An 11856-nucleotide genomic window follows, 5' to 3' on the forward strand; every position below is an offset into this window, starting at 1 on the left:
AGCACTTTAAAGCAGTAGGTATATTCGACAATTGTTTTTGTTTTGTTTTGTTTTCAGTTCTAGAGCCACGGCCTGGCACTAGCTCTAGCCCATTAAGTATATGCTGAATAAAAAGTGATTTTGGTTAGTGTTGTCAGATTCCACCAGGTTTAGTGATGAGTTCTTCACTGGGAAGGGCATGCAGGGCAGCCACATGGAAATTCGAAAGGCCCACATGGGAACTTTTCTGTTCCCCTATATCTGTCTTAGAAGGCAGTGGATGAACAGGGGAGTTAAATAAATCTTCTTTTGGTATTCAGCCTCTTTCCTTTTTTTATTATCCTTTTAAGACTTTGTTTTAGAAGATCTGATTACTTCTTCCTAGTATCTAAAGGAAGTTAGAAACACTGTAGTTTGTTACCCAATAAATATTTGTTATTTAAGTGACTGAATAAGTGAATGTGTTTTACCTTAGTGTGAAACTGTAGCTTATTAACATATATGTATTTTAAAGCACGTACTCTCAGGGAAACGGACTTTGGCCCAGTGGTTAGGGCGTCCGTCTACCACATGGGAGGTCCGCGGTTCAAACCCCGGGCCTCCTTGACCCATGTGCAGCTGGCCCATGTGCAGTGCTGATGCGCGCGGGGAGTGCCCTGCCACACAGGGGTGTCCCCCGCGTGGAGGAGCCCCACACGCAAGGAGTGCACCCATAGGGAGAGCCGCCCAGCGCGAAGGAGGGAACAGCCTGCCCAGGAATGGCGCCGCCCACACTTCCCGTGCCGCTGACGACAACAGAAGTGGACAAAGAAACAAGATGCAGCAAACAGACACAGAAAACAGACAACCGGGGGAGGGGAGGGGAATTAAATAAAAATAAATCTTTAAAAATAAATAAATAAATAAAGCACGTACTCTCAGCTCTGTTTGGTCTGCAATTTCTCTAAGAAGACAACCTTATGTTTGCTAGGGTAAATAATTTTCTAATTATAGCATTTTGGGCAATTTTGTCTTGGGAAAGATAATAATAGAGGACATTTATTGAATATCTTTTATGTGCCATGTGTTATACCAAAGATTTGAGATGTATCAACTTATTTATTTCTTACAACTCTAAAAAGCAGTTTCTATGCTCGTCCCCAATTTATAGATGAGGAAACTTAGGTATTGAGAGGTTGCATAATTTTCTCAAAGTTACTTAGCTATTAAATTGAAGAGGCAGAATTCAAATTCTGACAGCCTGGCTCATGCATTTAAACACTATCCTAGATTGCTTTTCAAAATAGTAGTAAGGTTATAGCATTGCTTAGTTTTCAAAATGTATATTTAATTAGAATCCATACCTCTGACTGGATTTCAAACTTATGAAGAGAACAAACGTTTCTCCTCTGAGACTTGGCTAAGTAGAGTGTTGGCTAATGTTTTTCAAGAGATAATTTTCCAAAATGGGTCTTTTTATAGGCTCTAAAATCTATAAATAAAAGCCCCAGGGCCCTTATTATTAAATTTTGGTTACAAAAAAGCCTAGTTTACTTTTTTGTGTTGTTTTTAAGTTTTACATGAAATAACCTTTCATCAGATTTAAAATTTTCTTTGTGCCTTTTACATTCTTTACTTTTAATATAACAATGCCAATCCAACCAATTTTTCTTGCCTTCCAAATGAGATGAGGCAGGCCACTTGGGGAAAACTTTATTTCTGAAATATTTTTCAGCAGTTTATGAACTTTTCATGGATAGATTTCTTTTTTTGTTTGTTCTTTGGTTTTTGGGTTTTTTTTTTTTTGAAATATTTCAGAATAGTAGTATTCCTAACCTTATAATCTAACTGGAGACCTAAGAAGCATTAAATGAAAGCAAAACTAGAGAATGGATATCTTGTATAGATATTACTTAATTTTATTTACAGACCTGAATTAATCCCTATCACTGTAAACCTACAAGAACACAGAAAATGAAAATGGAATTAATAATGCCATTTCAATTTAAGAATAATTCATGAATTTATAGCTTATATGATTATGATATGGAAGAGCAAATTTCTACATTTCCATCATTAATTATAAACCTTAAGCTATTCATTCCAGAGTTGAGACATTTTTTAATAGAAAATCTATCTTCTGTGATTTTTTCCTTATCTACAGTTGTTTTTAAAGAAGTGTTTCCTCAACCCTTATTTTTGAAGTAAAACTGTACCTCTCATAAACATTTGGCACTCGAGCCACTCCCTGAAATTGAATTTTGGCCACCTACAAACACAAGGTTTTCATGCTGGTCCCTTTTGGAAGAGAGTTGAATAATATAAACCACAACGCCCCTATCTAGTCACATCAGGAGGAATTGTTATCTTCAGTTGGGTGATTACAGGGTGTTTGGTGAGACAGTGCTAGAAAATGGCTTATAATGCTTCCATTTTTTCCTTGTACTGCAATATATTTTTTGGTCATGAAACCAATGAGTTCTGCCAAAAACAAAATTGCAAATTGAGACTGTACAGGAATTGCCATCTAATCTGCCACAGTTTATGGTTACCAACATCAGTTTTAGTCTATAACTAAGGCTGAGACTCTCTTTCAAGCTTCTGACAGCCTGAATATGTATTTACTTGGTAATTACACTGTGGCCATGTGGTATTTTTAATGAAGGCATACTGTTTGATAAATAGATATGCCTGAAATTGTATAACATCTGACACCCCAAAGATTTATAGAACCTTTTAAAGGTTCTTCTTTAGGAAAGTCACTAGCATTACTTACAGAGAATTTGAGGTTGAAAGTTAACATTTATGTAGTACTTTCTAATTTAGAGTGTTTGCCTCCTATCCGTCTAATTATTTGAGTTTTACTCTACTGCTGTGAGGTAGGCACAAATATCTCAGTGCTCAAAGACAGTAAGAGAGAAAGCTTAAACTTGAACCCACACAGCTGGACTCCAAGTGCCAAATTAGAATATGCATAGGCCAAGTTGTTTATCCTTAGTCTTCAAAGCTCAGAAATGTGCAATGGCTTAAGATCATTCTAGAATTGAAGCCAGTTTGGGATATGCCGGCAGGGAGCTTTGAATAGAAGATTAAAACTTTTTATTTTTTATTGTATTAGTCTGCCAAAGAGGTGCCAATGCAAAGTACCAGAAATCTGTTGGCTTATGTAAAGGGTGTTTATTTGGGGTAAAAGCTTACAGTCCAGAGTCCATGGAAAGTCCAACTCAAGGTACCATAAGAGATACTTTCTCACCAAAGGCAGTGTCAAGTGTTGAAGAAAGATGGTGGAAGGTCGTTGCTGGGTGTCATTCTCCCCTCTGGGCTTCCTGTATCAGTCTTGGCTTGCTTAGCAAGATCAGCTGTAAACTATCAGGCAAATCATCCATCTCTCCCCAGGGCTTTAGCTTTTGAGCTTTCTCCTTCCTGTCACATGGCAGGATCAAAATGACAAAGTGCTCTCTTCTTTTTGTCTTCTTGTGTCTCCACAGTGACTGTCCATTCATATTGGACCCCAGCAAGGGGGTGAGGTGCAATCTGAGTTATGCCTTACTGACATAGCCCGATCAGAAGCCCTAAATTGATTTTATCAAGTAAGTTTAGTCAAAGGCCTCCCCCTGAATTTAATACAATCAAAAGATTTCACATCCAGGGGAATAGATTAGTTTACAAACATATCTTTCTCTTTTGGGGATTCATAAATAATCTCAAACTATCACAATCATGTTTTTAAAAAAAAAGGAAGCATGAGAAGGATTCTTCACTGCCTATGAAATGGTGCTGAACACTGGGCATCTTGTGTTTTATAAGGCATAAGATTTTTTTTAAAAATTTTAATGTATTTTTTTATTGAAGTATGTCATTCATACATGGACATGCATAAAAAAATAAGGGTATAGTAAAGATTTGATCTTACAAATAAACATACATAACATCTTACAGGGTTCTCATACATCATCTCTCCAGCAACACTTGGCATTGTTGTTGCAAGGAAAAGGTTAAGTTTAGTTTTCACATAAAGGGGAAGCCAGAGCCAGCTCTGCAGTAGGAGGAGGGAGGGAAAGGGGTCCTAGTGGCTTTGGTGCCAAGAATTTGAAAAGTAGTGCCAAAGCAAGGGCAGGGCCAAAAGTGAAGGCAGAACCAATGGTGAGAAGCAGCGCCAAGTTTGAAAAGCCACACCAGGAGTGAAAGTGGTGCTGAGCCACTGAAATGTAAGGAGTGGGGAGTGGTGACTCAGAACAGAACCACATTAAGTCAGACCTCTCAGATAGGCTGTAACCCTTAAAGTACCCAATCAGTGGAGAACAGGGTAGGGACCTGCGTGTTAGGTTTAGGGTATAAATGTCATTTTTTCTTGCTGTTTGGCACACTGGCCATTTTATCCAGGTTGTGTGCCCATTCTTGCAAGATCATTAATAAAATTCCTTTCTCCTCCACAATTGGGTGAGCTTTTGCTGTCTTACAGGTGCAGCTCTCTTTCTAACAATCTTGGAGGCTTCAGAGGGGAACCCCTAGGGTAGTTGAGGGGAAGGCGTGCCCCACTGATTGAGTGGCTTGGACTCCGTCATTGGGGACCCGTCTTTGACAGGTGGAAGGACCCAAGACCAACCGCTTAGATCTGCCAATTGTGGATGAGGAAAGGGGAAGGGAAAACCTGCCTCTCAGTGACCAGGCAACCCTGTGCATGGCTCAAGGTAAGAAAAGGGACTATTAAGTATTGCCTTGGTGGTAGGGAAATTCTGATGAGTCTGGGCTTGAAAAAACCCAGGCAAGACTCTGAATGGGGAATAAAACCAGTGACTGGGGAGGGGGTATCTGTAAGATCCCCAGGAACATTCTTCTGGATAGTCCATTAGGGAAGCTGTTGGAACATTGGACCAATAATGATCTGACCAAGGGAAAGGACATGACTGCTTGATGTATTCTGGCCAAAATACGGGGCAGATGAGGACTGGATTGTGTGCTTACCCATAGCCCTATTGAAGATTAAAACTTCCTCCAAGAAAAAACTGGAAATCACCCCTGATGAAATGCTTTTCAGCTAACCTTTTCCTAGGAAGACTGGAGACCTTCCTTCCTTAGAATTGAAGGATCTCTTCCTTAAGAATTATATACTGGCTTTGTCCTCTACTTCGTCATCCCTCAGGCATCGTGGTTTGCTGGCCCAGACCCTGCCTCTTAAATTCACTGTCCATCAACCCCAACCCAGCAGTTGGGTCCTAATCAAGTCATGGAAAGAGTCCAAACTTCCATCAACCCGGGAAGGACCCCATCAAGTTTTGTTAACAACTGAGACTGCAGTCTGGACAGCAGAATGAGGCTGGACCCAATACACCAGAGTAAAAGGACCAGTGCCTGAACCGGAGGATAAGTACCCAACAACACCGTCTGAGTCCTGAGAAAAAACTCCAACCTCGGATCCCTTAAGGATCACCCTGAGAAGGCAATAGTTGGGAGTGCATATCAGAAAGGGAGAGGGACTGGTCAGACCCTATATCAGGAAACTTGAACATAACGTGTAGAGGGCAGGCTATCACCCATAACCACTGTGCCTAGTGCCTTGACAGATGAAGGGTTTGAAGCCCAGTCTGAGAGTGAGAATAATTATACTGGCTATGATGTTCCAGATTCGGGATGCGACAGGCCCTGTCAAACTGGTAGTAAATGTTAACTGAAGGCCTGGAGTCCCAGACCATGCAATGGGATACCTGCGAAATAATAGACTGTGGGCATTTGGAGCACCAGTAGTGGCTGAGTGAGGAAAGTAAATACCTATGCCCAGAGTCAGTGGGGAATGGTTACAGTCAAGCCCCTCCTTGCCCCTTTTCGGATGATGTATGGTCGACCACCCAGCATAAGGGATGGGCCATGAATATGGGATGGGTCTCACCAAGCTCAAGACCATTAAAGGGTAAGATAACCTTTTATAAAGACAATACCCCACCAGACTGCAAACGTCTTCAGTGCAATCCAGTAGTGATAATTATTAAGAAGGCACACAAACTAGAAACTGGGAGCAGCACCAGAGGTCAAGTAGCTGCAAGAGTCTATGAAATGGGAGCAGATGTTACGGGTAAAAATCCTCTGGAGAAGTTCCATATTTGAATCCTTCCTCCCACTGTGCATATGATGTCAACAATGCCCCCTCCAGCTGACCCTTCAGAGATACCAAGGGAAAATCAACCAAAAGCCAGTTCCCCAATGCAAAATGATCCCAAAGCAGTCAAGATATCTAAGGCAGAAGATTTAAAGTAAACCATAGAAATAGAGACAGCATATGAGGATGCAATGCCTGGGTAGAATGAGTCAAATATATAGTCCAGAGTCTGAACAAAAGCACCTATTATACTTGTGCAACAGGCTGACCTACTGCTCATATTGTGCCCTTTCTGTTAGGTATGGAAGAGCATAAAAGGGAGTTTAAATGCATGGTGCTCCTCTTCCAGAATGCTACTCCTGGTGAAGACTGTAGTACATTGTCCTCTCTCTTCCCTCCTGTCAAAAAAAGAGAAACATCAGAGCCATACCGCCTTCCCGCCTCAGTCCAGGAAGGCATTCTGCCTGTCTCACTAGATGGGGAAAAGGTCTCCAGGACCTTGGGACCATGGCTTTGTGTAGACAAGTATGGAACATGAGTGAGAATAGTACTGACAATTTCTCCAGTCTGGTCATACTCCAAGCAGACCTTTGGTGGTACTGCAGAAAGGGCATCCTCTGTCCGGTGTTACCTGAGAAGTGGGGAGGAACCTGCGCTCAGTTCAACTGGCCATCCCATTTACCTTGGCATTTGCAAAAGAGGAAGAAACACAAAACCAGAGAAAGAGAAAGGAAAGAAGTTTGCCTGGTTCCATCGATGACCAAATTTATCTAAATAGCATAGGGGTTCCCTGGGGAATCCCAAATGAATTTAAAACTAGAAATCAGGTAGCTGTAGAATTTGAGTCATTCTTGTTCTGGTGAGTCACCGTTAACAAAAATGTGGATTGGATTAACTATATATATTATAATCAACAAAGGTTTATCATTTACACTAGGGATGCTGTTAAGGGAATAGCAGAACAGTTGGATGCTACTAGCCGAATGGCATGGGAAAATAGGATAGCCCTAGACATGATGCTCGCAGAAAAAAAGTGCTAGCATCTGTATTATGATTACAGGTAGTTGCTGTACCTTCATCCCCAATAATACAGACCAGACAGGACTATCACCTAGGCCTTGCAAGGCTTAACAGCCTTACCTGAAGAGTTAGCAGAAAATCCTGGCTTTAACAACCCACTCACAGGACGGCCAGAGAGCCGGTTTGGAAAATGGAAAGAAGTTGCACTGTCTGTCCTGACATCCCTCATCATCATGGATGGGATACTCATAGCAGTTGGATGCTGCAGCATCCCATGTGCCTGAAGGTTAGCTCAAAAACTCATTGAAATGGCCCTAACCAAACAGATGCCCATACAGTACAAGCAAAACAATTTATACTCCCTTAAAGAGGAAGATCTCTATGATAAAGGATGTGAAGAAGCTCTTAGCAGATTTGAGAAACTAAATTATAAAAACTAAAAAGAGCCCAAAAGAAGGAGGGGCGATTTGTAAGGAAAGGGTTAAGTTTAGTTTTCACGTGAAGGGGAAGCCAGAACAGCTCTGCAGTTGGAAGAGGGAAGGAAAGGGGTTCTAGTGGCTTTGGCGGCAAGAATTTGAAAAGTGGTGCTAAAGTGTGTGTGTGTGGGGCAATAGTGAGAAGCAAGGATGAGGCCAAAGCAAAGGCAGAGGCAACCATGAGAAGTGAGGGGGCGGCCAATGGTGAGAAGCAGCACTGAGTTTGAAAAGAGGTGCCAGGAGTGATAGCAGGGCTGGGCTTCTGAAATGCGAGGAACAGGGAGCAGTGGCTCAGAGTGTGAACCACACAAGTTAGTTAGACCTCTCAGATAGGCTGTAACCCCTGAATGACCCAATCACTGGGCAACAGGGGAGGGACCTGCATGTTAGGTTTAGGGTATAAATGTCATTGTTTCTTGCTGTTTGGCACACTGGCCATTTTATCCCGGTCCTGTGCCTGTTCTTGCAAGATCGCTAATAAAATTCTTTTCTCCTCTGCAATTGGCTGAGCTGTTGTTCTCTTACAGGTGCAGCTTTCTAACATTGTAAAACATGTTACAAACTATTCAAGAGCATCATAGTCCTATAGTCCATATCTCACATTTGGTGTAGTTTTCCCCCAACTCACCCTATTTTTTAAAAATATCTTTTTATTACAGGGGCTGTGATCTTGCAAAACAATCACACACATGTATAGAATTCCCATACGACATCCCTTCACCAACACACCAACCGTGGTAGAACATTTGTTACAGATTATCAGATAATATCTTCAGACTATTAACACCAATATAAGGCATAAGATTTTAAATTACTATAAGGATTGAAATACCTATAAAAAAAATAACACTTCTTTTTTCCCTTTCTTTTCTTTTTTTAACAGGTACTTTTTAAGACTATCCAAACTTTGAAATGTTTCTGTGCAGTGTTTTGGTAACAAGGACATCATTATAAAATTATACTGAAAAAAAACATTTTCAACACTAAAAAAGTAGGATAAAAAGATTTGATATGATTCTGTCCTGAGAGCATTTTCCTCCTACTGTGTATCTCCCAGACCGAAGAAGAGTTCTTTATATCAGTGATCAGCAAGTAAATGCCTAAATACATTATGGAGTAATCCTTCCCCAGCTTTTATGGTTTAAATATGACCTAAACACTTTTGTGAATTGAAAATTATTATCAGTAAAGGCAGAAGTGGCCTAAGCTAAAGAATAGTGTTTGCTTGTTTTTTCTAATAGGTAAACCAAATTTCAGAAGGTTTTCTATTTCAGAAATTTAGCTAGTTTGGATGTTTTCAAAGTATGATGATCAAGAGTTGATGTATTTTATTATCTGAATTCCTTGGGTAAATATTAGGGACTTTAAGTAAGACAGTAATAAATATTATCATGAAATTTTTCTCTTATTAAGCTCTTTAATCTGTTGGTCTGTAGTCATTTCAGCATTCTATAATTTATTTCTGTAGAAAAAAAGAGAATAACATTTACAGTTAAAAAAGAACAAGAATAATTAACATTTTATTGAGGGCTTAGTAAATGCTGGGCACTGTCCTAAGCTACGTGTATGAATTAAATCATTTTTCTTCACATCATCCTAGTAGTCCAATTATATAGTTGAGAAAACTGAAGCTCAGACCAGTTAACTTTCCCAAAGCCTACCACTGTAATTGTGACTTTCTGGAATTAACTCACTTTGAAAAAATTTAAGCTATTATCTATATATATTTTAATCAGTATACAACTCTTGCCATTACTATTCTTATCCCAAAGTCAATTTGTTTACAAATCATTTACAAACTCTTAGCAGAGAATTAATCCTTTTACAAGGCCTCCCTTGTTATTCAATTTTCCCAATTGTATTTAAATAAGATGTACAGAACAAATGCTACAAAGTTTGGGGTTGAAAAGCCTCTATTGCATCAAAACCCTTATATAAAATGAACCGCTATATTGGTGAAGAGGTGAATTGAATGGTATTTTTTTATTGGTAAAACAAACACTTTCGGTGGTACAATAATGTCGCTTATGCTGTCTCTTTCCCAGCTTTACCTTATGATCCCTTTGTAAGAAGGAGAGCGGTCTTGTCATAGGTAAACTCAGTTTGCTTTCATGAGAAGAGCCTTCTTTTTCTGTATTGTTTCAAGGACGTTCTAAGATGAGAACAAATCTCCTGGCAATTCCGTAGTAAAGATGTCTCTTGTTTTTGCAACTTATGTCAAAGGTCAGGATGATTTATCTGTGGGAAAGAAGACCAGTATTCAGGTTTTCATTCTATTTTTCCATGGAGAAATATTTTGAAAGGCAATGTAACAGCCATCTCTACTACAATTAACAGTAGAGTATCTTTCAGACGATGGTATCTGCTGCACCAGACATCTAAAAAATATAGTTCTTTCCCCTGCCCTATCTAATTTTATTTTCTTGTCTGTAAATTAGGAAAAGTTCTAATCTATCATCTACTATAACAGTGAGTTAAAGAATAGTCAAGGGGCTGCAAAGGATAGATGCTAGTGCTTTTATGATGAATATCTATCTTGAGAGTTCAAGGTTGTTATCAAAGTAAGACATTTTACACTGATAATTTTCATGAGATCACTCAGGGAGAATGATGTTTCTTCAGAAAACTCACCTATGATTCCTTAAGGATAACTTCTCAGACCCTAGAGAGCTTGTGAAAACACAGATCACAGGGCACCACCTTCAGAGTTTCTTATTCTGTAGGTTTGGGATGGGGTCCATTTCTTATAAATTCCCAGATGATCTTGAAGATATCATGTTGAGTGAAATAAACTAGACACAAAAGGACAAATATGGTATAATCTCACTTATATGAAATAATTAGAATAAGCAAATTTATAGAGTCAGAAATTAGATTACAGGTTTTAGGGGCAAGGGTGGGAGTATGCAAAACGGAATGAAGATTTAGTGCTTAATCGGTGCAGTTTCTTATTCTGGTGATGGGAAAGTTCAATAACGGATGGTGTTGATGGTAACACCACATCAGGAATGTAATTAACACCACTGAATTGTATACTTGAAAGTAGTTAAAATGGGAAATTTTATGTTGCATATGCATCACAATAAAAAGAATCTAACTTATAGAACTGTACAACACAAAAAGTGAACCCTAAACTATGAACTATAGTTAATAATATAATTATAATAACACTGATTTGTCAATTGTAAAAAAAAATGTACCACACTAATACAACATGCAAATAATAGGGGGAACTTTGGGGCGGAGGGGTATTATATGGGCCCCCTAATTCCTGCATGAGTTTTCGTTTTTCTCTAAACCTACAACTCCTCTAAACAAACAACTGAAAGGCTCCCACCTGCTGCTGCTGCTGCTGAAGACTCTAGAGAATTCTACAGAAATACTTACTTGGGTTATTAGGATCATCAAGTGAGATCCATTCCATGGGTCACTGCACTGAATGAAGACTGTCAACATAGCTTTGTTCTGTGGGCAAAGTGGATATAGACAATCTTCAGATATACTAAAGGTCCAAAGAAAAGTAGTTGTTAAAAACAGAATATTGAATGCATGTTAGTATTCAGTCCCTAAAGTAAGGCAGTAATGGCCATAGACCATAGGTGAGTGGAGGTGGAGAGTTGAGGAGTTCTAAATGTGAACTGCTTTAACTCTGAGCTTTGTAGTGTTAATCTCACCAGTCCTTAAAGTGTGCGTCCAAAATGAAAGACAACTGACAATATAAAGATATATGCAGTTCCAACAACAGCTGAGGCAAATGCATTCTCTGGGCTGAAGGACTTACCTCTCTACCTCTCCATAGTAGGAAATATTCATTTGAGCATGACAATTACAGAACTGGTGCTATCATTAAATTTCAAAAAATATTTTGGTTCTGTAAAATATTGTTCAAGCTGAAAATAGGTTATTTTCTGTTCAGTTTTCTTTGCATTTTTGCATAAAAGTCAGAAAAATGGATAGTCTTCTAAAATATACTAAAATCTTCTCAACATATAGGTGCTTCTTAAGGATGAATTACTTTCCCCAAATTTTCAAGTAGCATCTAATCTCAAAGATTTTCATAACCTGTCCTTGTAATAATACCTTGAACGAGCATCTCTGAAAAGTTCAAAGCTATTTCTTTATCATTATATAACTTATGCTCAGAATACCTCTGGGAGGACGCAGGCAAGGTATTATTTACCCCATTCAACAGGCAGGACAACCCAGATTCAGAATCTTGGGATCAGCTAGTGAACTAGTGGCAGCAGTCAGTCATTAGACACCGGCTTTAAGAATTTTCACATCCTACATTCATTTTCAAGCTGCGTG

Source organism: Dasypus novemcinctus, chromosome 4 (assembly GCF_030445035.2).
Source record: "Dasypus novemcinctus isolate mDasNov1 chromosome 4, mDasNov1.1.hap2, whole genome shotgun sequence".
NCBI lineage: Eukaryota > Metazoa > Chordata > Mammalia > Cingulata > Dasypodidae > Dasypus > Dasypus novemcinctus.